The 25,763-nt window shown below is 45.5% G+C and overlaps 3 pseudogenes across 1 annotated transcript; all 3 read left to right on the forward strand.

The window, feature by feature from the left end:
* The first annotated feature begins 884 nt into the window (after positions 1 to 884).
* On the forward strand, positions 885 to 13,971 carry LOC125528505 (putative disease resistance RPP13-like protein 3; annotated as a pseudogene). Its single transcript, XR_015599257.1, has 10 exons — positions 885 to 929; positions 1,044 to 1,181; positions 1,580 to 1,647; positions 1,721 to 2,053; positions 3,897 to 3,965; positions 7,852 to 8,130; positions 8,632 to 9,774; positions 11,101 to 12,410; positions 12,576 to 12,673; positions 13,246 to 13,971. The product of XR_015599257.1 is annotated as a putative disease resistance RPP13-like protein 3 (transcript).
* A 1,070-nt stretch (positions 13,972 to 15,041) lies between these two features.
* On the forward strand, positions 15,042 to 19,867 carry LOC147978519 (uncharacterized; annotated as a pseudogene).
* Positions 19,868 to 25,218: 5,351 nt separating this feature from the next.
* Positions 25,219 to 25,362, forward strand: LOC125549703 (small nucleolar RNA Z247; annotated as a pseudogene).
* The last annotated feature ends 401 nt before the right edge of the window (positions 25,363 to 25,763 follow it).

The raw sequence follows: 25,763 nt of genomic DNA on the forward strand, positions 1-25,763 counted from the left end.
CTATAATTGTTCACCTGCGATTTAACAAACTGACTTAAGCCGGCAAATTATTTCCTTTCTTTATGTTTTCTTTCTTTCACAATGCCGCCAAAGACAATCTATACAAGCAACTGGGTTCCCTCCATCGTCACTGAGAGCACTTTTAGGGATTTTGTTAAAGTCGGGTACTTACCCGCCAAGAGTGTCATGCACTATCGCGCCCCTGAACCGGGCGAAGAAAGACCTCATCCAAAGGATGGTGAAGTCGTTGTATTCACTGATCACATGAACCGAGGCTTCTCACCGCCCGACTCTAAATTTTTCCGAGATGTTCTGCACTTCTTCCAACTCCATCCTCAAGACATCGGACCCAATTCCATGTCAAATATTTGTAACTTTCAAGTCTTCTGCGAAGTATACCTTCAAGAGGAGCCCAACATTGACTTAGAGAATATTTCTATTTGAACCGCCAGAATGAGTTCACCAATGGACCCAGTTTGGAACTTGGTGGAATCTCAATTCAACGCAGAAGAGACACCATTTTCCCTTATGCACTCCTGCCGAGTCACCCAAAGGATTGGAATTAGACATGGTTTTACTGCAAAGATACCTCTCCGGCTGACGAGAATCCACTGCCGAGTTACCGTCTCGAGCGCCTGGACTCAAAGCGCAATTTTCCTAAGAAGCTTACCACCGCTGCACGGGCAAAACTTGCTCCTACCATTGCAAAGGTCACAACTTTGCTAGGAAACGGTTTAACTGGTGTTGACCTGGTCAGGTGCTGGGTTTCTTGGCGGATCATACCTTTGAGTCGCCGTTCCGGCTTAATGTGCACTTACACTGGTGGGGTGAAGGATCCACTACACCACAGCTCTGCCCCATTAACTGACGAGGCAGTAAACGAAATGGTTAAGTCTCTTCTAAATGAAGATTCTGAGGACTGCAGCAAAGTGGGTCTAAACCCTTTTTGCAGACTTAACCCGCCACCGGATGTGAGTCTCTGAACTTATTTACCTTTACTTCATTATTCAAACTTTTAACTCAACCTTTGATGACTTTTACAGGCTAAGTCTGACTTTTGGAAGAAGACATATGATCATGAGGCTGCCAAGAAAGCCAGGGCCGCCAAGAAGACCACCAAGAAAAAGAAGAAACCAACTGCCTCTGATCTGCTTAATCTGGATGACATCTCTGAGTCAGAGGTAGCCCTTGACTCTCTTGGCTTGTTTTTCAACCATCTTATTGACACTGACTATTATCAAGATGACACGGGAGCCAGCCGAGCAATTGAGGAAGAGGTAACTATTATTTCCTCCGACTCAGAACCTTTGCCAAGACAGAAACTTCGGGAAGTAACCCGGAAAGTAAGGTTTTCACACCCCTTGGCTTATTTAGATCCTCACTTTCTTTTGAAACGACAGCAACACGAAAATCAACGTCAGATCCGGACCAGCGGAGGTGAAGAATTATCCTCCGGCTTACCGAACACTCCCGCTCCTCGAAAACGGCAAAACACAGTTCATTTTTTAACTTTACTCCTTTAACATGCTGGCGGGTCTTATTTTCCTATCACTTAACTCTGTTGATGACTATTATCCAGGAACTTGCCCGTTCTTCTTCTAGCGACTCATCACAAACTGAGTTGCCTACTTTGAAAATTGCCCTCGGGTAATAGCACTTAATTTTATTCTGAAGCTCTTTATACTCTTATATTTATACTGACTTGTCATAACCCGTGCAGTGGTCAAGTGAAGCCTAACAAAAAGGCGAAGGTGACCAAGCCAACTGAGGCACCTGAATCTGCTGAACCGGAGCGGCAAGTCCCTGCACCTGAAACTTCCAACCAACAGCCAGAAGAACCTGCTTCTTACACTCAAGCTGAGATACCTGACCTCTCTGTTGACCAAGCCAACCTTGACCCTTTAAACACCGAACTGTCAAGCTCACCTAAGCCGTCAGAGACTTATGCTGATGACATTCTGATCACTGGCACTGGTTTTACTGAACCGGGGAACCCAACTTTTTTAGCCAAACATTCTGCCAAGCAAGAAGTCACCGAGAGACGGAAAGTAAGGTTTGATGTCTCCCACTATGCTCAATTGAGCAGTAGTGAAATATTGCCTAGTTATCTCAATCAAGTACACTCCAGCCGTGATTTGGAAATTGAGATGGTGAAGCAGATGCACCGCAAAACAACAGAATGGACTGGCACACACAAAATTATAGGCTGTTAATAGGAATCTTACTTGGCTCAGATTGAAGCAAACATTTTGCTTTTAGTACCAACACACAATGGTGAGCGACATTATACAAGCCTGGTCTAAAGATTTCCAAGTGGGATCTATTTACATTTCTATTCTCTCTTTCCCCCTCCAGGAATCTTAACCGCTCAAGCACCTACTTTTCTGTAAAGGATACGTTATCGAGCAATATTTCTCTTCAGCACAGGGGCTGTTTTGCTCCAACTGTTTGTTCTTTCCTGCTTCGGTCTGTGCTAGTTTCTAATCTCCTGTTTCCTTCTATATCCTCGTTACCTTTGTCTTCCTTCTCAAGCCTAGTCTAACAGTCTGATCTACCCTATAATCTAGGGACCATTACAAAAGCAGCCGCACCATGGGCTCACAACGGGTACTCAAATCAAATCGAAAGTTGTTCCTAATTTTTTATCAAGTTCTATAAACTAAATCTAATACACTTCTATACTGCACTTGCATGAATCCACTACCAACAATGAGGTTGATCATTCAAGTAAAATATTCAAATCCGTAGGAGATTTCTATGAGCAGAAATGATGCCTTCCAATCCCTACAATCAAATCTGAAAGCAAATGGCGCTATAGCACTAGCCGCAGGTGCATTTCTTGGATCTGTTAAAGGCCCGCAGAATTTACATTAGATACACAAGCATCTTTGTAGTACTATTACAGCACAAATGAAACCGCAGGAGAAAATTCATACATATTATAATATATGGTGTGCATTGCCTCCCTGCCATCTTCAACTAGGAAAGACAGTGCAAAACCATTCTCAAACGTTTGGCCCAGTGATGGTATGTTCAAAACGAGGTTCTTCAGCCTCGCATTTTCTTTTTTCCTCAAGATGTCAAACAACAGACACATTCCGGTCAGTGTCTGTCTTTGCTCCTTCTGAAGAATCATAAAGCTGCATATTAAGGAATCCATTGTCGGAAGTGATCCATTGCCACGCTGACATCTTTAACTAGGAAAAGACAGTGCAAAACCATTCTCAACCGTTTGGGCAAATGATGGTATGTTCAAAACGAGGTTCCCTAGCCTCGCACTCTTCTTTTTTCTCAGGGTATCAAATACAACAGACAAATTCTGGTTGCTCTCTCTGAAGAATCAGCAAGCTGCATATCAAGGAGATGACATGAATACATTGCCGGAAGTGATCATACACTTCTGAGAAGAATCAACAATGCAATGGTAAGGAAAGAAATCTAGCTAGCAACCCAAAACTTAACAGAGGCAACAGAAGATATCAAGCACAGCACATGGATAGTACTGTATAAGATGTTTCTTTAAACAAATAAAATGCTTGAGAATTTTAGCATAGAATTAACTAAATCCGCCTAAATCGGTGACGTGGGACTAAAAAACTGCACAACCTGTTTGGTAAACACTAGGGGAAGGGAATGGGAGTTTGCACAAGGGTGTTTATAACAGCCTGTTTGGTAAACACTTGGGCAAGGGAATGGGAGTTTGCACAAGGGTGTTTAGTGCAGGCTCACCGCGGATGAAGCAGCCGAGTCCCGCTTCCGCCTGCCGTCGGCACACTCATTGCCGGCGTGGGGAGCGAGCCGGTGCGCGATGCCCCGTCCTCCTCCTTCGCTTGACATCTCCCGTCGTCTGCTGCTCACTTGACTGACCTCGAGCGAATTGGTCCCAAACTCTGCAGGGGTGAGGAATGCAGCGGCGGAAGGAGCGTCGCCGGCGTCAATGGATTTGGGGGAGGAAAGCGGCCCAGGTTAGCCAATGTTATACCGGCCCAGCCCATCAAGCCCTCTAAAATGGCGGCCCAGGTTGTGTGGTTTTGCACATTCTCCGTTCGCCTCTCCGCCGCCGTCGAGGGCAAACCCTAAACGGCACCCGTAGCGCCCGTTATAGCGTGTTAATGGTACAGGGCGCACACCCCTCCTCCGCGATGGGCCAGCCTATGTTTCATTTTTTCTTTTGTAAAATGATGCAAAAATCGACGTGCTGAGAAGGATTCGATCCTACGACGCAGGCTTACAGCGCAGGACTCGCTAGCCACCCGCGCTAGTTGAGTTATGGGATAACTTTGAGCTTCTTACCTCTTTTAGTCTTTCTTTCTTTCTTTTCCTTTTATTTTTTTCGTTTTTCTTTTCGTTTTTCTTTTTATTCATTCTTTTTCTTTTTTAGTCTTCTTTCTTCCTTTTCTTTTTCTAATTCAATATAAAAAGTTCGCCGGATTTATGAACGTTTTTTCAAATCTGATGAACTTTTTTCAAAATTGGTGAATTTTTTTCTCAAATTAAATGAACTTTTTTCTAATTCGATAACATTTTATCAAAACCGGTGAACTATTTTCAAATTCGATGAACTTTTTTTCAATTTTGGGTGAACTCTTTTTTGAAGTCGATGAACTTTTTCCAAATTCAATGAACTTTTTTTCAAGTTCGATAAACTTTTTCTCGGGTTCGTGAACCTTTTTCAAAACCAATGACTTTTTTTGAAAGTCGGTGAACTTTTTGTCCAAATTAGATGAATTTTTTATTAAAATTTGGTGAACTCTTTCAATTTAGATGAACTTTTTTTGAAATTCATGAACTTTTTAAAATTTGCGATTTTTTTTGCAAAAATATTTGACCTTTTTTCGGATTCCAAGAACCTTTTTTTAGTTCGTGATTTTTGAAAAAAAAATCGCGTTTTTTGTGAACCTTTTCTGAAAAGTCAACAGTCAATGTTGAACTGATCAGCGGTCAACAACAACAGGTTAATTCGAAACTGAGTAAAATGATCGAACCAGAAAAAAACGAAGCGAAGCAACACCTTTTGTTTTTTGAACGAGCGATCAAGGGAACAAACTAGTGCTCACACTCTTTTATCTTGGGCCGGCCCATGACTGGATGTATGTGAGCGCTCATTCTCCTTACCGCGCAGAAGGCGCAGGGAGCTCCTATTCAGCGCTACAGGCGCCAGTTAGGCTAACTGGCTCCTGCAGCTGGGGCAAATGGGTCGAATCTCTACAGGCCCAAATCAGTTCACAAAATTGAAAAAAGTTCATCAATTTTGAAAAAGTTCATCGTATTCAGAAAACAGTTCACAAGAAATGAAAACAGTTCATCGATTTTCAAAGAAAGTTCACCGATATTTTAAAAAAGTTCACCAATTTTGAAAAAAGTTCATCAAATTTTGAAAAAAGTTCACCGAATTTTGGAAAAAGTTCACCGAGTTCGAAAAAAGTTCATCAAGTTTGGAAAAAAGTTCATCGAATTAAGAAAAAAGTTCATCGAGTTTGAAATCTGTTGAACCAAATGGGCCGGCCCATCTATCTTTGCCACAGGCGCCGGTTAGCAAAATAACACATTAACCGGCGCCTGTGGCGCCAAATAGGAAATGCCGAAGGCGCCGGTTAGGAGCTCCCGCCGTCGAGCTCTGCGGCTCCCAGCCTCGCCGCCGCAGACGGATAGAGTTCGGGGGGCATGCCGGTGGACGACGTTCGGTCTGCAGGCGAGCAGCCTGAGCGGCGCCGTCCGTGGTGGCGCGGATGGGGAGCGACGCGCACCTCTAGGACGATCCCGATTCCCGACGACGCCTCCGCCCCGGCCCTCCTCAACCGCCTGCTTGATCTCCGGTCCTCCCGTGGATCCTTTCCAGGCAGCGCTCGGACTGATTTGTGTGCGGCACAGGTGGTAAGATTTGGTGGCATGGTCGCCGGAGGTGAAGAAGATCGTTTCTCTGTTTTCCACTTCATCCTGCCTGTGATGGGTTGCTGCCTCATCAAATGTGGCTACAATTACTGCTTCTTCAGTTAAATTCATGTTGTGCTCCTTGCATATTAAGATCAAATGCAAATTTATGGATGCTTGAACTAAACCATGAATTTGCTCACATTGCATATTTGATATGTAAACAGAAACTTTTATTGTGACGTTGTGGATAGAGATCGTGTTCCTGCATAATTTTGAAGAATCGGTGGGTAGATTGAACTTCTGATTTTATCCCATGAAGTGTTTGATGAATTGATTGTGTGGATTATATAGATGAAGACGTGGCAGATTTGTAAATACCAGCAGAGCACCCAAAATTTTGGATCTATTGACTGTAGATAAACAATTTTTCTTATATATTTGTGTGCTTCGGTTCAGCCTTGTTTATATTTCAGAGTGGTCGCAGCGTGCGAAATGGCCAATGGGAGAGGTGACCAGAGGAGATTGTGATTGAGACCAGCTTTTCTACTCTCGGGTGTAGGTACACCTGAGTTTGGAAAAAAAAAGAAAAACATGATCAAACAATGTCAAAAAAATCTGCAGTTTGGGGACATGAAACTTCATCAAATGTTCAAGCTTTTTGCAAGAATTCAGCGGAAAAAAACATCAGAGGAGCTCTCGGCAAAAAAAACAAAATCAATGTTCTAAGTTTGCGCACTGTTTGAGCATTGATTTTGTTTTTTTTTTTGTGAGAGCTCCTCGGATGTTGTTTTTAGCTGAAACTTTGCAAAAAGTTCAAACACTTGATGAAGCTTGTTGTCTCAAGATTTCAGATTTTTCGGACCTTGTTTTATCACATTTTTTGAAGTTTTGCAAACTCGGGTGTACCTAAACCCGAGAGTAGCCACAACTTTCCCATTGTGATTCCGAGGCGTAGCATGCTCTGTTCCCTCGCATCAGGGGGTACCGGCTCCGGTGGCTTGGCATCATCTCTGCATGAACTGACAGACGGTGCTTCTGCGACGGCTGGCGGCTAGGCTGAGGCGGTGTCGAGGAAACCTGATGAACGGCGGCAGGTACGTACAACAGGCTCCCTACACCTGGATCTTATTGGCCGTGCCACAAGCAAGGTGCCACCCATGGCTTCTGTAAATATTTATGCGTTGTTGCCTAATTTTGTAATAATTGAGAGCGTCCTCCCCTTCTGTCATTTCTGATTTCTGCCCCCTTTAGAAATTTTTTCAATCAAACAAGCAAGCACGAGTATCATAATATGTGTTCTCTCTTTTTGTTCCCAGCTTTTTTTATATCCTGATGCAATATGTTTTTGCAGGATATTAAAAATTAACCAAGGTGCCAAGCATATTTCTAAATTTGGTCAAGCAGCCTGACTACGGATACAAACAAGGTGGGTTCACTGTAAGTAATCCTACAAATCTTCTGATACTCTTTTGTTTGTGATCCTGCTATCTGTATCGTAAACTGTATGTTTTTTGGGGGGATGAGGGCAACTGTGCAATCCATAGTATTTCTGTTAGATGGTCCATCAGTGAACTCTAGAACTAAAGATTTAGGTAGTCTTCATTGAACTCAAAAACTACAAACACACCAAAGCATGCATCAGATAATAGGATTCTTCTCAATCCCTTTCTTTTCCAGAGGGAGTTCACATTCTTTCCTTCTCCTGGTTCCTTTCCTTTTTCCTTTACAGCTAGAAAGACCTGAGATTCTTTTCTTGACCCTTGCCTGCTGGTAAAGCTAAAGCTAACGTGTGTTGTGTTCCGTGCATGACCACAATTAAGCAAGGTAGATGATCCCTTTCCATCTCGGTGGAGCATCGTGTCATAAATAACATATGGCCATGCATGAACTGGTAACTGCGTCATTTCTGGCACCTGTCTGTGTTCTCACCTCCTCCAGTTGGCATACTCTACAACTTGAGAGAGAAAAGGTGTGAAGACGAACAACATGGCTCGCCTCGGCTGTGGTGTCAGCGGTGGGCAATAAGCTGGGATCAGCCATTGGGGATGAGGTCATGATGTTGTGCAGCGTAAGGACGACCTCAAGGACATGAAGGACATGCTAGAGTACATGGAGGCGGCGCTCAAGGATGCTGAGAGGCGGTCAGTCACGGAGGAGTTGGTGCGGCTGTGGCTCAACCGGCTAAAAAACGCTGCCTACGACATCGCTTACATGCTCGATGAGTTCCAAGCTAATAATGAACTAGCCTCCAGAAAGGTATACATATTTCACCCATGCCTTATCTTCATCGGTTTCTCGTTAGTTAATATTCCTAGGTAGTACAGAGTTTGTTGCTTTGGTGAAATAATTTGATTATTAATTATATTATTGCCTACAAAATCATGCTTGATCATCTAAAAGTACTTTGTAATGTAAGCAACTGGTGCTCTAGTTAAATTGCAACACTTGAATCTTGAAATTTGTTAGTCCCCTTCTAGAAAAGAAAATTAATGATGGCCCTACTTAAATCAGCACCTGCACGGTACAAATCCCGTGAAGCTGGGTGTACATGTACTACAAGACAAGCTATATTTTACATCAAAGTTTTACGTTAAATTCGAAGTGCATTACGTTATACATCTACCATGCATCATGCATTTACTGGGTAGAGAGATCGAAAATACATCTTATTAATGCCGGGTCTAGTACTCTAGTTGCTCCCAAGTCTTATATTATATCATAATGACTTGTTGAAATTTCTTGTATATGATTGGGAAGCTGGACTGTTTTGCTATTGCACCCAAGATTGCCATGGCTTATAAGATGAAGAAAATGAGAGGCCAGCTGAGGAAGATCAAAGAGGATCACGAGAGTTTCAAATTCACACATGATAACTCCAGCCTAATTGATGTGCACCAGCTTCCCGATCCACGGGAAACAACATCAAATGTGATTGAATCACTCATCTTAGGAAGAGACAAAGACAGGATGAATGTCCTTTCTTTGTTATCCACAAGCAATAACAACAAAGGACATATAACTGTTCTTCCTATCTGTGGGCTTGGAGGCATAGGAAAATCAACTTTGGCACAACTGGTTTTCAATGATACTCAATTCAAAGATTATAATCATCGGGTTTGGGTTTATGTATCCCAGGTGTTTGATTTGAAAAAAATAGGGAACTCCATAATTTCTCAAGTACTCAGAAAAGGAAGACAAAATCTAGATACAAGGGAGTTGATAGACCAACGCCTTAAAGATCTACTTCAAGATAAGAAGACTTTAATTGTTTTAGATGACATATGGGAGACAGATAACTTCCAACTGGATCAACTCAAGCTTATGTTGAATGTAGGCTCCAAGATGAAAGTCTTGGTCACAACACGCAGCAAAGACATTGCAAGAAAAATGTGTACTGTTGGTGTTCAACCATACTTCCTAGATCCCTTGGACAACGACATGTGCTGGAGAATAATCAAGCAAAATAGTGGTTTCGAATCTAGGGTTGATAAAGGCCAAGCTGAACCAGTTGGACAGACAATTGCAAGGAAATGTGGAGGTTTGCCATTAGCAGCTCAAGCACTTGGATTCTTGCTATCTGGAATGGATCTTAGTGACTGGAAAGCAATGTGCAATAATGATATTTGGGATGAACCATTTTCTGATAGTACAGTGTTACCATCCTTGAAGTTAACTTACAATACTTTGACACCATATTTGAGGTTATGCTTTGCCTATTGTGGAATCTTTCCTAAAGGTCACAAGATAAATAAAGATGATCTTATCCATCAATGGATTGCCCTTGGTTTCATCGAGCCATCTAATAACTTTTCGGCCATACAACTTGCCGAGAAGTATATTAGGCAATTCCTGGGGATGTCTTTCCTTCAGCATTCAAAATTGCCCACAGAATTGCCTAAGGTGAGTTAGTACAAAATACTTATACAATATAGATAAAGAGTATTCTTTTTTACTCGTTATCAAATGGCATGCAACAACTGCTGTGAAAAAGCATGCATGCATGTTATATATGTTAACAGTTTGGTACATTAATCCATGCATATGTTTCTCCCTTTGTGGCAAATAAAGCACTCAAGATATTGGTGCATCAGTATATACTTCACTCTTTCCTCTAAAAATAGCCCAACTGTAGGGTACCTGCTGGAAGAAAAAAGCAAAGTAACTTCTTCATCCATCCCGTTGTAGTTTACCCTCGTCAAATGCCATTTGGATCACTACACATACATACAGTTAATGCATGGTATTGTATTTTGTTTGGCTTACCGAATAGTACAGCCTACTATATACTTGGCTGAACAATATTTTCCCTAAAAAATGTAACACGTACAAGATGGAATTACTTAATACATGCTAGAAAATTTCATTGGAGCACCCTAAAGTTACATGCCATTTCCATAGTAAATCTCTCCCCCTACTCTCCAAAAGAATTTGTATTGAGTTTCCCGGTTCTTTAAACAAGTCTGCATTTGCACCACAACCACTTTTGCCTATGAGGTGAGAGGAGGTGGCAACTGGCAAGACGGATCAATTTTGACCACCAGGCCAGCTTGACATTGGGACAATATTTTTACCTTCTCACTACATTTTCTATCTCCCTCTCTCATCTTGTGAGTTATGACTACTACCAAGTTGTCATTGTAGTCCTCATTCTGCTTGCTACCTCTTTGATAGAGCCTCGACTGTACACCGTCGTGGAGGTGACCCACGGTGGAAGGTATGTCGTCGTGTGCACCCGCCGCGAGATCTACCTCCGCCTAGCTCCGTTGCCGCCCTCAGCAGCTCCCGACGTTGGGTTCGGAGGATATGAGGTGCTCTATAAAATTCCTACAAGGTGCTCAACAAAATTGGGAGGGAGATAGAAGCAAAAATGAAATATAGGTAGATCATTATAGGTAAATCGAGGGAGGGGAGGCACTTTTTGTGCTCTACCTATTGTAGGTACTCTATCTAAAAGTGCTTTTAAGTAGAGGATTTTAGCTAGACTGCTGGATTTGCTTTAAGCGCATAAGGGCAAGCGTAGGTGCGATGAGCTGTTTTTTGGACGGCACAGTTAGTTGGGCCATTGTGAATTGCGGCGAGCAGAAGTGCAAACATAGACAATTTTTTGGCCTGCCAAGTTGAGCATATTAATCTTTCTGTAAAAGGATCATGTAACTTCATTTAGGTAAATAATACTGTTCGCTTGACAATTTTTCCGGTGGGATTAATCCTATTTTTTTGTTTCAGATAATTCCAAAAACAATCTTTACCATGCATGATCTGGTGCATGATCTCGCGAGATCGATCATTACTGAAGAGTTGGTTGTCTTTGATGCTAAAAGAGCGAGTAGTACTAGAAGAAAAGAATATTGCTGTTATGCGTCTCTTACAAATTACAATACTACAGATTACAACAAGGCAAGGAAGATGTCAACTATTTTTCCATCCAAGTTAGGGGCGATGCATTTTTTCAATTCTGAAATCCATGGTGGTGTATTTTCATTTCCAAAGTGCTTGCGTGTCTTGGATCTATCTGGATGCTCCATCACAGAGTTTCCAAGTGCTCTAGGACAAGTGAAGCAATTGGAGGTTCTTATTGCTCCAAATCTCGAAGATCGGCAATTTCCCGAGAGTATCACTCAGTTCTCAAAATTACATTACCTGAACCTCAGTGGATCAGATAAAATTTCTGCAATACCAAGCTCGGTTGGCAAACTTGAGAGTCTAGCGCATCTTGACTTATCTTATTGTACCAGTGTTGAAGTCATACAAGAGGCTTTTGGAAGCCTAAAAAACCTTCAAACAATAGACCTCACATGGTGCGAGAAACTAGAGTCCCTTCCAGAGAGCCTTGGAAGCCTCAAAAACCTTCAAACACTCGACCTCGCACGGTGCAAGAAACTAGTGTCCCTTCCAGAGAGCCTTGGAAGCCTCAAAAACCTTCGAACACTGAACCTCTTATACTGCTGGCAATTGAAGTCCCTTCCAGAGAGCCTTGGAAGGCTCGAAAACCTTCAAACACTAGACCTCTCAGAATGTATGAAACTAGTGTGCCTTCCAGAGAGCTTTGGAAGCCTCAAAAACCTTCAAACACTAGACCTCACATGGTGCTGGAAACTAAAGCCCTTTCCGAAGAGCCTTGGAAGCCTCACAAACCTTCTTCCCTCGACCTCACACACTGCTGGGTAATAGAGTCCCTTCCAGAGACTCTTGGAAGCCTAAAAAATCTTCAAACACTGAACCTCAGAGGCTGTAACAAACTAGAGTACCTTCCGGAGAGCCTTGGAAGCCTCAAAAATCTTCAAACACTCGACATTGGAGGCTGTAGTAAACTAGAGTACCTTCCAGAGAGCCTTGAGAACCTGGTTGGAAACCTGAAAATCATTGGGAGCTGGAAACCTAAAAATCATTGGAAGAGGTTAAGGTTATGGATGCGAGAGCATCAAGTCCTTGCCACAGTGTCTACAACAACTCACCAGTCCCCATATGGTACATAATGTGGACAGCAGTGAACTAAGGCTGTTGTGTGAACCAGGCTTGCCCGCATCAAAAACATTGTAAGTGCTCTACAAAAATTTACTATCTAAATACAGCTTCTAAGCTTCCTTTACATGCACACAATGTACATCTGTTGTTATTTTTAATACGGTGGCACAGAATTTTGAAAAAAATGAAAAACTAAAATGCACCCTAACCAGGTGCAGAACCTATCCATTCTACAGGAACTGCAGAAGCATACGTGCACCGTTATCAATCAGCTGAAATGATAGGAGTACGTCTTCTCTGGGAAAGCAAAAAAGCTTCATGGAGCCGTCCAAAGGTGAGGTCTAGCTCTGCACATGATGATTTGTGCTCTTTAGTACTCCCGTCATACTCTTATGTTCACACGTAGACAATATATCTACACTAGAGTAAATCTATCAGATCTTCTGGTCGCATGTCAAAAAATTATGGTGTGGTGGTTGTGTATGTGAGCACTCAAAACTGAAGGAACACTCACCAGTTTCCATCAAGTTGTAGAACAAGAAGGAAATAATAAAATCAAGAAGAAACGGATGCTAGGATACTTTAACTCTTCCAGTAATATTGGAGGCGGAAATATATAATTGCTTTTTGGGCCTTGTCATGCCAGAAAATATATACTGGCGGCGGTAATCCAGAAGAGATGGATGAGATCCAAGCAGCAACCATGCATGCATCTCTGCTGTAGAAATTGAAGCACTAGTTCAGTGTACTGTTGGGTTGCTTGATTTGTGATCAATGTTAAAAATCGATGATAAGTTACCATAGCTCTTGATAGACATCATGTCTTCTCTGTTTCACTGACTTAACTCTGAAACAACCGTAAGCGAACTCATGCAATATTACAGACCTGTGTATCCTTTTTTGCAGGAAAAGCGTGACGGGGCACGCAAATCTTTAGCCAAGGACAGAAGCAATTGACCTAACCAAATCTCAAGACTCTGCTTGCTGTCAAAGAGAGCTAAATTGCAACATCGGTGGCTAGCTGATGGCCTGACTAAGAAAGTACAGTGAAGGTGGTTGGATCGGCTCCTGTGAACTCAATATAAGAAGGGGGGCCGAAGTGAAAGAAGGCAGCTGGTTGTCATCAGGAAGATGAAGCAGAGACGCTTCTCTCTCTTTGTGAGCCAGCTGGGGGACGCCAGATCCAAGAGGAGAAGAAGGGGAGAAGGGAAGCGAGAGGGTACACCATGGACCTGCAACATCTCTGTCATTGAGGCCGATAATGCACACATCATCGACAACAAGTTCTTTCGAAGCTCTGCTTCTTCTCGTCTGCTTCGTCAGCTCTGTAACCCCACAGGGATTGGCTGGGACAACTTCATTGCTGAATTCTTGGGTGACAAAAACCCATTGCCTGTGGACTCCTGAAAATCTCTGTTGATAAGTGTTTGTGTTAATTCCTGTGAAAAGCTGGCGCGTGCTTTGTAAGCACATTAGTTAGTTTTATTCCTGATAAGTTTGCTTTGCTCAGCAGTTTGTAGATCTATCATCTTGGTTGCCGGTCGAAAGAAAACAGCGGAAACTTCAGGGTTCAGTTCCTGGTTTGAATTTTTGTTGTTGTGGTTAGATTCAAAAATTATGTGATAGTTGTGTTTTGAGCACTCAAAACTGAAGTTGCGCTCACCTCAAAACTGAAGGAGCGCTCACCAGTTTCCATCAAGTTGTTATTTATCCATATGTGTTTACAACAAGGTGCTTCTCTTGATCAACTCAAAAATAAACCAAGGTAAGCATTTTAGGCCATCTCCTTTTGCTCTTCAGCTTCTGCTTCACCAGACCACATCCTGCTGCGTCAGCAAGCACTTAACGGTCTTCGTCCCGGAGAAGGGGCACTCGGCAGCAGAGAGGCTCATCTTGCCCAGCCGCTTCTGTGAAGGTCGCAATATGCCATCCATTGTTGTTATAGTAGTTTATGACGCGCTTTTGTGTTAGGCTCCTGCTACTCGTGTGTTGTATCTCTCCTGCTGCCTCTGGAACAACCATATCTCATGTGTTTGATATTGTTGGACCGGTCGCGACTTCCATATCGAGTGGTGCTTTTATGTAGCACCTTCCATCTCTTCTGCTGGCAATCTGAATTTAATGTTTCTTGATTTTTGCTTTCTCCATTGCCATCAGGTGGTGATTTAATTCCTCGAATTGCATGCCCATCAGGATACATTCCAGGCAGCTGCATCTTAAGTAAATGCAATTCAGAATATATTTGTGCCATTGAAGCGAAACTGGAGCTGAAGCACCTCATGCTCTGTTTCCACTAGATCAACTCTGCCCACACTGAAAAACTTGGTCCTTCTTAGATACGTCATCATCGGTTCAAGACAACTGTAAGATAAACTGCGTGCACACTCTAGGTTGAATTCTGTACGTGCTATTGATTCTGCTCTGCGTTCAATGTGTAATTATTCCCAGCCAGCAGCAAGGAGCAAATTGTCATGACCCGCCTCACCAATGAAACACAAACTCATAATTTCTTGACGGTTGCGAGTTGCCAAATTAGCAACCTCTTGACGGTTCCCTTAAATCATAGTAGGTATTGTGACACACGATGAACTAAATTATATCTAGAAGAAGGCTCCCCCGCTCCCCTGCCTTGCGCCGGCGGCCACTCCGGCCCTGGCGCCCACCAAACCCCGCCGGCCTCCGCTCCCGACCCGGCGGCCACCATGGCTTCGCGTGTGTCGCTCTCGGCGGCGTCGTCGGACTCCTCTGCTCCCCCCTCTCCGCCTCCTGCCCCGACCAGGCCGGCGCTGCGCTCGATCGTCCATGTCCCAAACATGGTCGGCACCCCGCGGGGTCCTATCATGCGCGGGGAGCCTTCTCGCCCTCCTGCGCATGTTACTAGGGCAGTTGGGGCGTGGCAATCCCGCCCTGCGGCGCGTCCGCCGCCTGCTCCGGCAAGGCGCTCTCCGCCGGGCAGATGGCCGAACATCCTCCCCTCCTCCAGGCCCCTAAGGAGCCACATCACAGCTGAGCTGGTCGGCTGCTGCTACAACTGTGGAAGCGACCGTCACATCTCCGCCATGTGCACAAACCCGCCGGTGTGTGTGCGTTGCGGTGAGCATGGCCACATCTCAAGAGCCTGCACCAACCCGCGTCGACGCCCTCGGAGCCCTTCGCTGGTGGACCCCCCCGCGCGCCCCCGGTGCTGCGCCAGCGCTTGCCCTCCTCGTCACCGCCTCCCGCTGCAACTCGCCAGATCCGTCAGTCGCCACCTCTGCCGCCTGGGCCTCCTCCTGCTGGGGCGGTCCGCCTTGGCATATCGTGGAGTCAGATCGTGCGGGCGGAGTCGGCGGGTAGCATCCAAGGCCCGGGCTTTTCAGTCCCTTTCGAGCCGGTGGTGTCGCCGGCGGCCTCGTGCGCCCAGGTGGATGATCAGGTGGACTGCGTTTTCCTGGAGTCGGGGCCAGACTTGCGCGCTCTGGGGGAAGAGCTGTCCAGGGCGGTGGTGGTGACCGTGGTGGGCGCGCGCCAGGCCGCGGATCTGGCCTCGGCGGCTGCCTCCATGGTGGAAGACCTCGAGCTGTTGCCAGGTGACATGTCAATCAGGGAGTACTACCCGGAAGATTTCCTCGTCTTGTGTAACTCGGTGGCGCTGAGAAACAGAATGCTCCGACGTGGCCTCGCTGGGACGCCCCTCTTCGGCCTGGTGTTCTCGCCGTGGTCTTGCCACGCGAGGGCCACGGGAATCTCCATGCCCTTCTTGGTCCCGCTGGCATTGCATGGTGTGCCGGCAAACGCCTGGACGAGGAGGACGGCGGAGGTGCTGTTGCATGGGCTCGGATTTGTGGTTAAGGTGGCGGTGTCCATGGCGTCCCGCAATGACATGGCAGAGTTCAGGGTCTGGTTGCGGAGTGACGATCCGGCTAGGATCCCTTCCAAGCGCATTCTCGTGGTGGAAGAGCAGGGCAGACGTAGTGAGCGCGCCATGGCCGCCGGGAGGCAGGACGATGCCCTGTGGTACCCTATCTCCATTAGGCAGGTGGAGGATGTGATTCGTGTGGATGTTTTGGCTGGTGCGGTACCTCCTCCTCCGCCTCCAGCCCCCTTCCCCGCTGTCGGATGATGGCGATCGAGGTGATGGATGTAGGGACGCGGCCGGAGGCCCGCCGGCGCCGCCTTCGCAGGGCTCGCCGCAGTCTTCATCGGCGGCCTCGGCCCCTTCGCCGCCGCAGCCACAACATGGCGGGACTCGAAACCACGTCGCCAGCCAACAAGATCAGGTGGACTATACGGTCGTGGTGTCAGGAGGTACAGCTGACGCAACCCTGATCGTGGGTGAGGTCAGCGTGGAACGCCCATTGGTGGTCGAGAGGGCTCTAGGCGCTTCGGGCTGCGTCGATGCCTCGTCGATGGAAAGCAGAGTCGGCCCCACGAGGCAGCAGTGGCGGGGCCACGTTGTGGGTGAAGCAAGCTGTGGGCCAAGATTATTGGCTTGAGAGGGTTCGGTGGAGTCGATCAACCAACCAGTAGAAGAGGTCGCGGCGCCCGAGGTTCTGGCTGGTCGGCCAGAGCAGGACCACATGTTGTCGCATCCGGCAGTGGGGCAGGCGAGATCTGCGGGCACATGAGTTTTGCCCGGAATCAGAGTGGGTGATTGGGAACTGCGCCTGTCTCATGTGGAGGAGAGCCCGCTGCGGGAGACATGCACTTCACCCGAAGTGGATATAGACAATGCCAGCTAGGGCAGTTCCTTACTAGCGGATTTGTCTTTCCAGTCGCCATCTGTGGGGAGTATGGCAGGGCCCGAGCTGCATGCAGATGGGACACCGCCATGCACGAGGGACGCCGGGTGGTTTTTAGTTAGCCTTTCGGAGCAACTTGAAGAGCCGGACCTGCCGCCCATACCTGCCATCCCAAACCCGTCTCCGCAGGAACGTGCGGCTCAGCTGGCCTCTGAACTCTGGGGCACCATCACCCCGCTCCTGGAGCAGCCCATAGGCAGAGGCCTGGCGACGAAGCAGCGTAGGCCGCGCCAAAGGAGGGCACCAGTTACTACTCCCAGGCGCAGTGTGCGACTTGCCAGGGGAGGCCGTGGTTCACGGGCATCGAAACAGCAAGCTGTACTTATCAAAAAAATTGTGTCTCGCGAACGGGGCGGATCTGATCAGCGACGAAACCCTGGAAGCGTATGCAAGGTTGTTTGACAAGCCACTGTTGGATTGCCACGTCAAGGCAATCTTGGCTCTCTTCGGTTGGTACGCGTCGATTTGCCCCTTCAGGGTGAGGAGGATACGATGGTGGAAGGCCACTAGCGCCTTGTTTCGCGGTGGATGTGGGATGATAAAATGACAACACAACCTCCTAAGGTCCTGGTGTGGAATGTGAGAGGCCTCAACTCACCGGCGCGTAGGTGCACTATCTTTCAAGCGGTCGAGGCGGCTGAAGTGGATATCGTGTGCCTTCAGGAAACTAAGATGGAAGTGATCTCGAGTGATATTGTATGTCAAACTCTTGGCAATAGATTTGAGAATTTCTACTACGTTCCAATGGTTGGCACTAGAGGTGGGATCCTACTTGCATGGGATCATTTGGTGGTGTCCGTCACCAATCGACACTTAACGACGAATACCCTCACGGCGCTCATCAAACAGGAGGGGCTACCTATGTGGTGGCTAACGGGTGTGTATGGGCCGCAAGGGGATGCGGATAAGGTGGCGTTTCTCGAGGAGATACGGGATGTTCGTGACCTGCATGTTGGACCGTGGGTGATCGTGGGTGACTTTAACTTGATTGTCAGTTCGGAGGAAAAGAATAAAGCCACAACCAATAGGCGCATGATGGCTAGATTCAGGGCCATGCTTAATAGGCTTGAGCTGAAAGAGTTGTACCTCAATGGGAGGCGATACACGTGGAGCAATAAACGTTGCGACCCTACAATGGAGAAGATAGACCACTTTTTCGTCACCAACTATTGGGAGGACATATACCCGAGGAGCTTGCTAACTATGCTTAGCTCGGCAATCTCTGACCATTGCCCGCTTCTAGTAGATTTGGATGCATAATTTGAGGTTGGCCGCCATTTTAAGTTCGAGTGCTTTTGGACCAAGGCGGCGGGGTTTTTGGACATGGTGGAACATGCGTGGCGGTCCATACCGTCAGAGGGCAATCCTTTTTGTGGTTCTGGATAACAAACTGTGTACCACGGCGAAAGCCTTGCAGAGTTGGAGTGACCGCTGGATTGGAAACACCCGCCTCCAGATTGCATTGGCCATGGAAGTCATCTCATGCTTGGAGGTGGCGTCGGAATCTAGGGCTCTTTCCGATCAGGAGCACGGGCTCCGGAAGACTGAAGAGGAAGCTGTTGGGGCTCTGCTCCATGGAGCGTATGATCGCGAGACAAAGATCGCGCCTGCTTCATTTAAAAGTTGGGGACTCCAACACGGCTTTCTTCCAATGCCACGCGCGGCACAGTCAGAGGAAGAACTCTATAACAGTTATCCAACATAATGGTGCGATTTTCATTGGGCAGGAAAGGATAGCGGATGCGGTGGATGATTATTTCCATGGTCTGCTGGGCATGGCTGGGGCCAGAGACGCAAACATCAACCTGGATGCACTGGACCTTCCATCTCTGGATCTGGCAGGCCTTGAGGAGCCATTCACGGAGGAGGAAGTGCGCAAGGCCATCAAGGGTATGCCTCTCGACAAAGCGCCGAGGCCAGACGGGTTTACGGGCAGATTCTTCACATCATGCTAGCACATTATCAGGGTGGACTTCATGAGGGCTCTGGATCAGTTTCATATGGAGGATATGAGAGGCATGGCTACAGTTAATAAGGCCCTGGTGTCGCTGCTACCGAAGAAGGCCGGAGCGATGGACATGAAGGACTACCGGCCGGTCAGCCTAGTTAGTGGACCCATCAAATTTTTTGACAAGGTTCTAGCAATTCGACTTGCGGTGGATCTACCAAAGCTCATCGGGCAACATCAAAGTGCGTTCGTCAAGGGCCGATCACTACATGATAACTTCATGCTCGTCCAATGCACGGCGCGGCTACTACATGCGTTGAGATCCTCGGCAGTTCTGCTGAAGCTGGACATTACAAAAGATTTTGACTCGATCAGTAGGCCATTTGTCATTGAAGTTTTGGAAAGGTTTGGCTTTGGACAAAAATGGATCGCCTGGATTTGTGGGCTACTTGCAACCGCCTCCACCAGAATCATGGTAAATGGAATTCCTGGTAGGCCGATTCTCTCTTGTCAGGGCTTGAGGCAAGGTGCTCCGCTCTCACCATTGATCTTCATCCTATGTATGGAGCCTTTTCGGGCTATGTTCAAGTATGCCACGGAGCGGGGTCTGTTGGCACCTTTGGCATGGACTGGGTTGAAGAAGCGAGTCTCAATGTTTGCGGATGATGTGGTTGTATTCTTCAAACCAAATGAGCTGGAAACAAGCTCATGCCAAGAAATTCTACAGTTGTTTGGGAAGGCACCGGGTTTAGCTGTCAACATGGCCAAGAGCGTGGCCTTGCCGATACGGTGCTCTTAGGAGGGGATGGATTTGGTCTCGTCTTCCCTGGGTTGTGCCAACTCCACATTCCCATGCAAATACCCGGGGATGGCGCTCATGATCAGGAAACCCACCGCAGCGCAGTTTCAGGAGCTGGTAGACAAGGTTGCAGATTGCCTACCAATGTGGAAAGCAGCCTTGCTACCCAAGAGTAGCAGGCTCATGTTGATTCAGTCCACCCTTTGTGCCATCCCAGTGCACTCAATGATGGCTTTGGACCTGCCGAGGAAAACTTTAGCGGCGATCACAAAAATTTGCAGAAGCTTTCTCTGGTGTGGAAAGAAAGAGGCCCGTGGTGGTTCCTGTGCGGTCGCGTGGGAGGAAGTGTGTACGCCCAAGTGGGCAGGTGGACTTGGAATACCGAACCTGTTCTGGATGAACAAAGCTTTGCAGGCCCGATGGCTGTGGCTGCAAAAGGTTGACAAGGAAAGGCCTTGGGCGGAGTTCTCTATCGTGGTGCCATCTGACTCGCAAGCTTTGGTTCAAGCAGCAACTCGGACCCTGATTGGCAACGACAGAAACACCCTATTCTGGGAGGATAGATGGATCGGCGGTTTCCGGCTATGCGAGCTTGCCCTGCGGATATACTTCTGCATCCCGAGGAAAGTACGGTGATCTAAGGTGGTGGTGGACGCGCTTAACAACAATGCTTGGGCCAGGGACTTTGGCACTGACCTAGCACCGGAAGAGGTGGACGAGTTTCTAAACCTTTGGCCGATGATCGCTGATGTGCAACTAGATGACGAGGTTGAGGACACGGTGAGGTGGATGTGGGAGCAGAACGGCGCCTTCTCGGCTCGTTCGGCCTATGCGGCTAGGTTTATGGGAAGACAAGTGGCCACAACTGCATCGTTCACTTGGCAATCGAGGGCGCCACGGCGATGCCGATTCTTCTCTTGGCCGGCGCTAAGGAACCGGTGTTGGACTTCTGATAGGCTTGCTCGTCGTGGATTACCCCACCAAGACTCATGCCCATTGTGCAACCAGCACGAGGAAACCATGCAGCACTTGATGATGGACTGTGTCTTCACGAGGCAGATCTGGGTAGCCATCGGCCGCTTAACAAAGAGGGTGGACCTTGAACCACAGCCACACGAGTCATTAGAGCAATGGTCTATAAGACAGGATGGGAACACAAGCAGCGGGCGTGCACACAAAGAAAAATGCCTCCTTGGGATGTGGATGATATGGAAGCAGAGGAACGATGTGGTCTTCAATGGTGATGTGCCTTTGATCCCACGCACCATCCAACGCATACGAGATGAAGGTACACTTTGGGCAAAGGCGGGATTGTTCAAAGGTGACGCGGAAGGATTCGAAGCGGAGCGAGGAGTGTGGGACTCACGCGAGTAGTTGTTTGTAGAAGCTAGGGTAGTGCCGGATTAATTCCGCATGTAAATAAGCTTGTAACGGTGGATTTTTGGGGCTCTCCACCCCTCTCTTCTTTAATGAATGATACGCACACTCGTGCGTGTTTGAGAAAATAAATAATAAATAAAGCATGGATGTACATAATTAGCGCATATCTTCTATACCTAAATAGCTAGTCCTCATTATCTATTTCTCTTAACATGCAAGCATACCACATTATCGCATAACATGCATGAGAAAAGATCCATCCCACTACCATGTGTCTCTCAACATGCAAGCATGCCACTTCATCATGACATGCATGAAAAAAGACTCATCTTAACATGCAAACATACATGAGAATTTTTATTCTATCATGCTATATATATTTAATAAACATTTTACAATTATATAGTAATCAAACACAATAACTTATTTGTATTTTTTATTTTAGCTTTTTATATTATTACTTCAAATATTCAGGTTTCAAACAACGAACCACATTGAAATATGTTGCAAAATATTTCCGCCACAACATGCGGGGTATCATCTAGTTAATTTAATCTTAACACCCTCCACAGTCCACACTTTCTGTACTTTTCCTTTGCTTCTTGGGTAGCTTTGGTTGTCCGAGTTGTTATAAATTTTAGCCATAACTTCGGTACTAGAAAAGTCAGCATGGTAAGACAAGGAAGTAGCTTTGTAGACCATACAATGGGAGTGGTCGGTAATCGGCCAACATGACAAATATTGATGTTTATTTTTTTGAAACTATCCTTTTGATTCGTCTTGCTGATTGCTGAGCACTGCGAGCCAAGATCCCACAGGGTCATTTCTATATCTATATCTATACCTACTAATAAAGTAAGGTGCGTTTCTTCAATTTTTTCATCCGTTCATCATCAAAATAATATTTTTTTTTCTATCCGAGGTGTTACTAAACTTTTGTACGTCCGTCTATTAGCAAAAGATAAAGATTTGTCCAGATCTACGTCCATGGGCCGCGCGCTATGGACCATTAAAGTCCGCCGATTTATTTCTGCCCACGCAACAACAAAAAAAATCCTATTTCCCGCACAGAGCGGCAAATAGTTCAACGTACGCACAGGGCGCCATGACTGGGCCACTCATTATATTCTGTGTTTTGTTTCTATTTTACTTCTTATGTTTCTTCCCTTTTTATTTTCTGTTAATTTTGTATTTTTACCGTTCCAAGTCTATATTTTTTCCTTTTTCGAAAATTCAAAATTTTCAGAAAATAATTCGAATTCCATTTAAATTATTCCGAATTTTTTTATATGTGTCTATTTTTTTAAAAAATTAATATTTAATAAAATGCATTTGACCAATTTTCAACATTTGAAAATATTCATGTTTATTTTTTCCTTCCCGCAGAAACACAGAATCCTATTTCCCGTACAGCGCGGTAAATAGTTCAACATACACACAGGGCGCCAAGACTGGCCCACTCATTTTTTTTCTGTGTTTTGTTTCTATTTTTCTTCTTCTATTTCTTTCTGTTTTTATTTTATGTTTATTTTTTATTTTTACCACACATACCTTTTTTTTCTTAAATTCGGAATTTTCAAAAATTGTTTCGAATTTCATTTCTTATTCAAATTTTCATAAGAAGTTACGAATTCCAAAAGGCTGTTCCAATTTTAGAAAATGTTTGGAAAAAAATTTGTCGCTCCAAAGTTTGTTCAAAATGTTAATAATTATTCCCATTTTTTAAAATGGTTGTATTTTGAAATATTTCTCAATAATTAATAAAATGCATTTGAAAAATGTTCCACATTTGAAAATATTAATGTTTTACCGATATGTTCAAAAATTAGAAATAATATTTCCATTAAACAAACACATTTTCTTAAATTCTTCTGAATGTTCAAAATATATTTCTATTTTCAAAATTTATTCACAACTTAAAAAATCGTATTTTTAAAAAGGTTCATGTTTTTATGAAATGTATGTGAATTTCATGAAATGGTCCGTTGAAACCTTTCATTCTTATTTTTCCCAAAAATGTATGAAATTTTCAAAAAAAGTGATAGTAATTTGGAAAATTGTTCACGTTCCCAAGTATATTCCGTAGTTTCTGTTACGAATTCCAAAATTGTGTTCCTGTTTCAAAAATGTGTGCAATTTTTAAATTTACATGTTCCAATTTTGGTTTCAGAAATGGAAAATTATTTCCCATTTTTTTAAAAATTGTTTGGGTTTCTCCAAATTTGTTCAAGATTTAAAATTGCATTTAACAAATTCTAGAAATTTGATAAATATTCGTGTTTTAGTGAGATGTTCAAAAACTGAAAATAAGTTTTGCAGTGAAAAGACATTTTCTACTCAAAAGATTTTTCCATTTCCTAAAATTGTTCACAAATTTAAAAAACTTCGTATTTTTTCAAAAGATTCATCCTTTTAAGAAATGTCATTTAATTTCAAAAAATGTTCCATTCAATTTTTTTGTACGTGTTTTTTTAAATGTATGGTTTTGAAAAAAATTGTTTGGAATTTGGAAAATTATTCATGTTGCCAAGTATATTTAGCAATTCATAGTTATGATTTTTTTTGGAAAGTATAAAAAATGAAAAAGAAATGTTTTGAATCTGACATTGCAGTATATCCTTAAATATTCACGCTAAATATTGGTTAGCAGGACGGGTTTGTTTGACTGGCTATTAACATGTGGGACTGCTCATACTGGGCCTTTGAGGTCGTGAGTTCGATCACTCCCATATTGGACCTGCTCCGCATCAGACATATCGAGCTAAGTTGACGATTGACTAAAAAATAAAAATAAATTATTAACTGTGGTAGCTTCCATGTGCAAATAAAAGAGAATATGCAGGTTAATTATAATTGAAGGAAATTGTGAGCACATGTCAATAAAAGAGAATATAACGGGTTGGCTCTAATTAAAGGGTATCGTGTTGAACTAGAGAATACAGACATATGGGGTCTTGATCCATTCTTATATTGAGTCAGATGCATGTAGTTTTATTATCCCGTTGCAACGCACGGGCATGTGTGCTAGTATTTCCAAAGAGAAGCATGGGAAGACACCGACCTTGAGAATTACACACGGCCAAACAAACAAAACAAGAATGATAGATTTGCTCTTGACATCTTCTTGGTGAGCATAAAATAGGCCAAACAATATAATTGACATGAAACCAAATGTTGTAATGAGTAGTCGTTGTTAAACGACCATATTGACATGTACGTGACAAGGAGGCTGCCGCACCATATCATCTTAGGTAGTTGGTAGGTTGTTAGCTAGAGTTTATCTTTTCATTGTAATTTTATCTCTACCTAGCTTCCTCTTCAAGATGTAATCGTATCTAAACTGTATGCGCTATCAGGGAGGTGCGCCCCTGCCTATAAATGCGTACGACGTCCCCTCGAGTTGAGGTACGACGCTTTCCGCCATCGCACATGGTAATCAGAGCCCTTCTCTTCCACAACGTCTAAACCCTAAAACTCCATCCAGTGCAACTATGTCGTCTTCCTCTAGTGCCTCCCAGGCTGGCCCCAACGGCCAAGTCAGGGAGAGGCTCTCCTGCACCAACTACGTCCTCTGGTGCGCGCAGATCACGCCGCAGCTGAGGGGCGCGGGTGTCTTCGGCTACGTCGACGACACGACACCGGAGCCAGCCAGGATCCTCCACACCAAGGACAAAGATGGGAAGGAATCAACTGAGCCAAACCCTCTTCACTCCGTCTGGGTGCGAGAGGACCAGCAGGTGCTTGGGTACCTGCTGAACAACCTCACCAAGGAGGTGCTCGTGCAGGTGGCCGCGATCACGAGGGCGCGCGAGCTCTGGACGGCGCTGTCGGGGATGTTCTCCTCGCAGTCACTCAGTTGCGTCAACAACATCAGAACCTCTCTGGTGAACGCCCAGAAGGGCAACAAGACCGTCGCCACCTACTTCGCCGAAATGCGTGGCTTCGCTGATGAGATGGCCACCGCCGAGAAACCTCTCCAGGATGATGAACTGATCTCCTACATCCTACACGACCTCGACATGGACTACCAACCACTCGTCTCCTCCCTCGACGCCCGCATCACCCCGGTATCCCTTGATGAGCTGTTTTCAATGCTTAGCAACTTTGTTTAGAGGGTGGCACAGTAGCAGGGATCGGGCGGCTTCAAGTCGTCGGCTAACGCCGCAACGCGCGGGCGCGGCGGCTACACACGTCATCGTGGTCCTCCTCGCTCCAAGGGCAAGTAGGGGAGTGGCGGCAGCAATGGCGGGTCCAACTCCCGCAACGGATGGCCCAACTCCACCAACACTAGGGGCCGCTGTGGCAGTTCTTCCAGGTCGCACCCGGACGCGGTGCGTTGCCAAATCTGCGGCAATCCGGGCCATACGACGAGAGATTGCTGGTACCGGCTCGATGAGGATGAGGCCTCCTCTAAAGATGAAGAAATGGTGGCCGCTGCTGTTGACGGCTCATATGGCGTCGATACCAATTGGTATCTCGACAGCGGCGCAACGAACCATCTCACCGGCGAACTAGA

This window comes from Triticum urartu, chromosome 3A (assembly GCF_056163025.1).
Source record: "Triticum urartu cultivar PI428250 chromosome 3A, HENAU_Tu73, whole genome shotgun sequence".
Classification (NCBI taxonomy): Eukaryota; Viridiplantae; Streptophyta; class Magnoliopsida; order Poales; family Poaceae; genus Triticum; species Triticum urartu.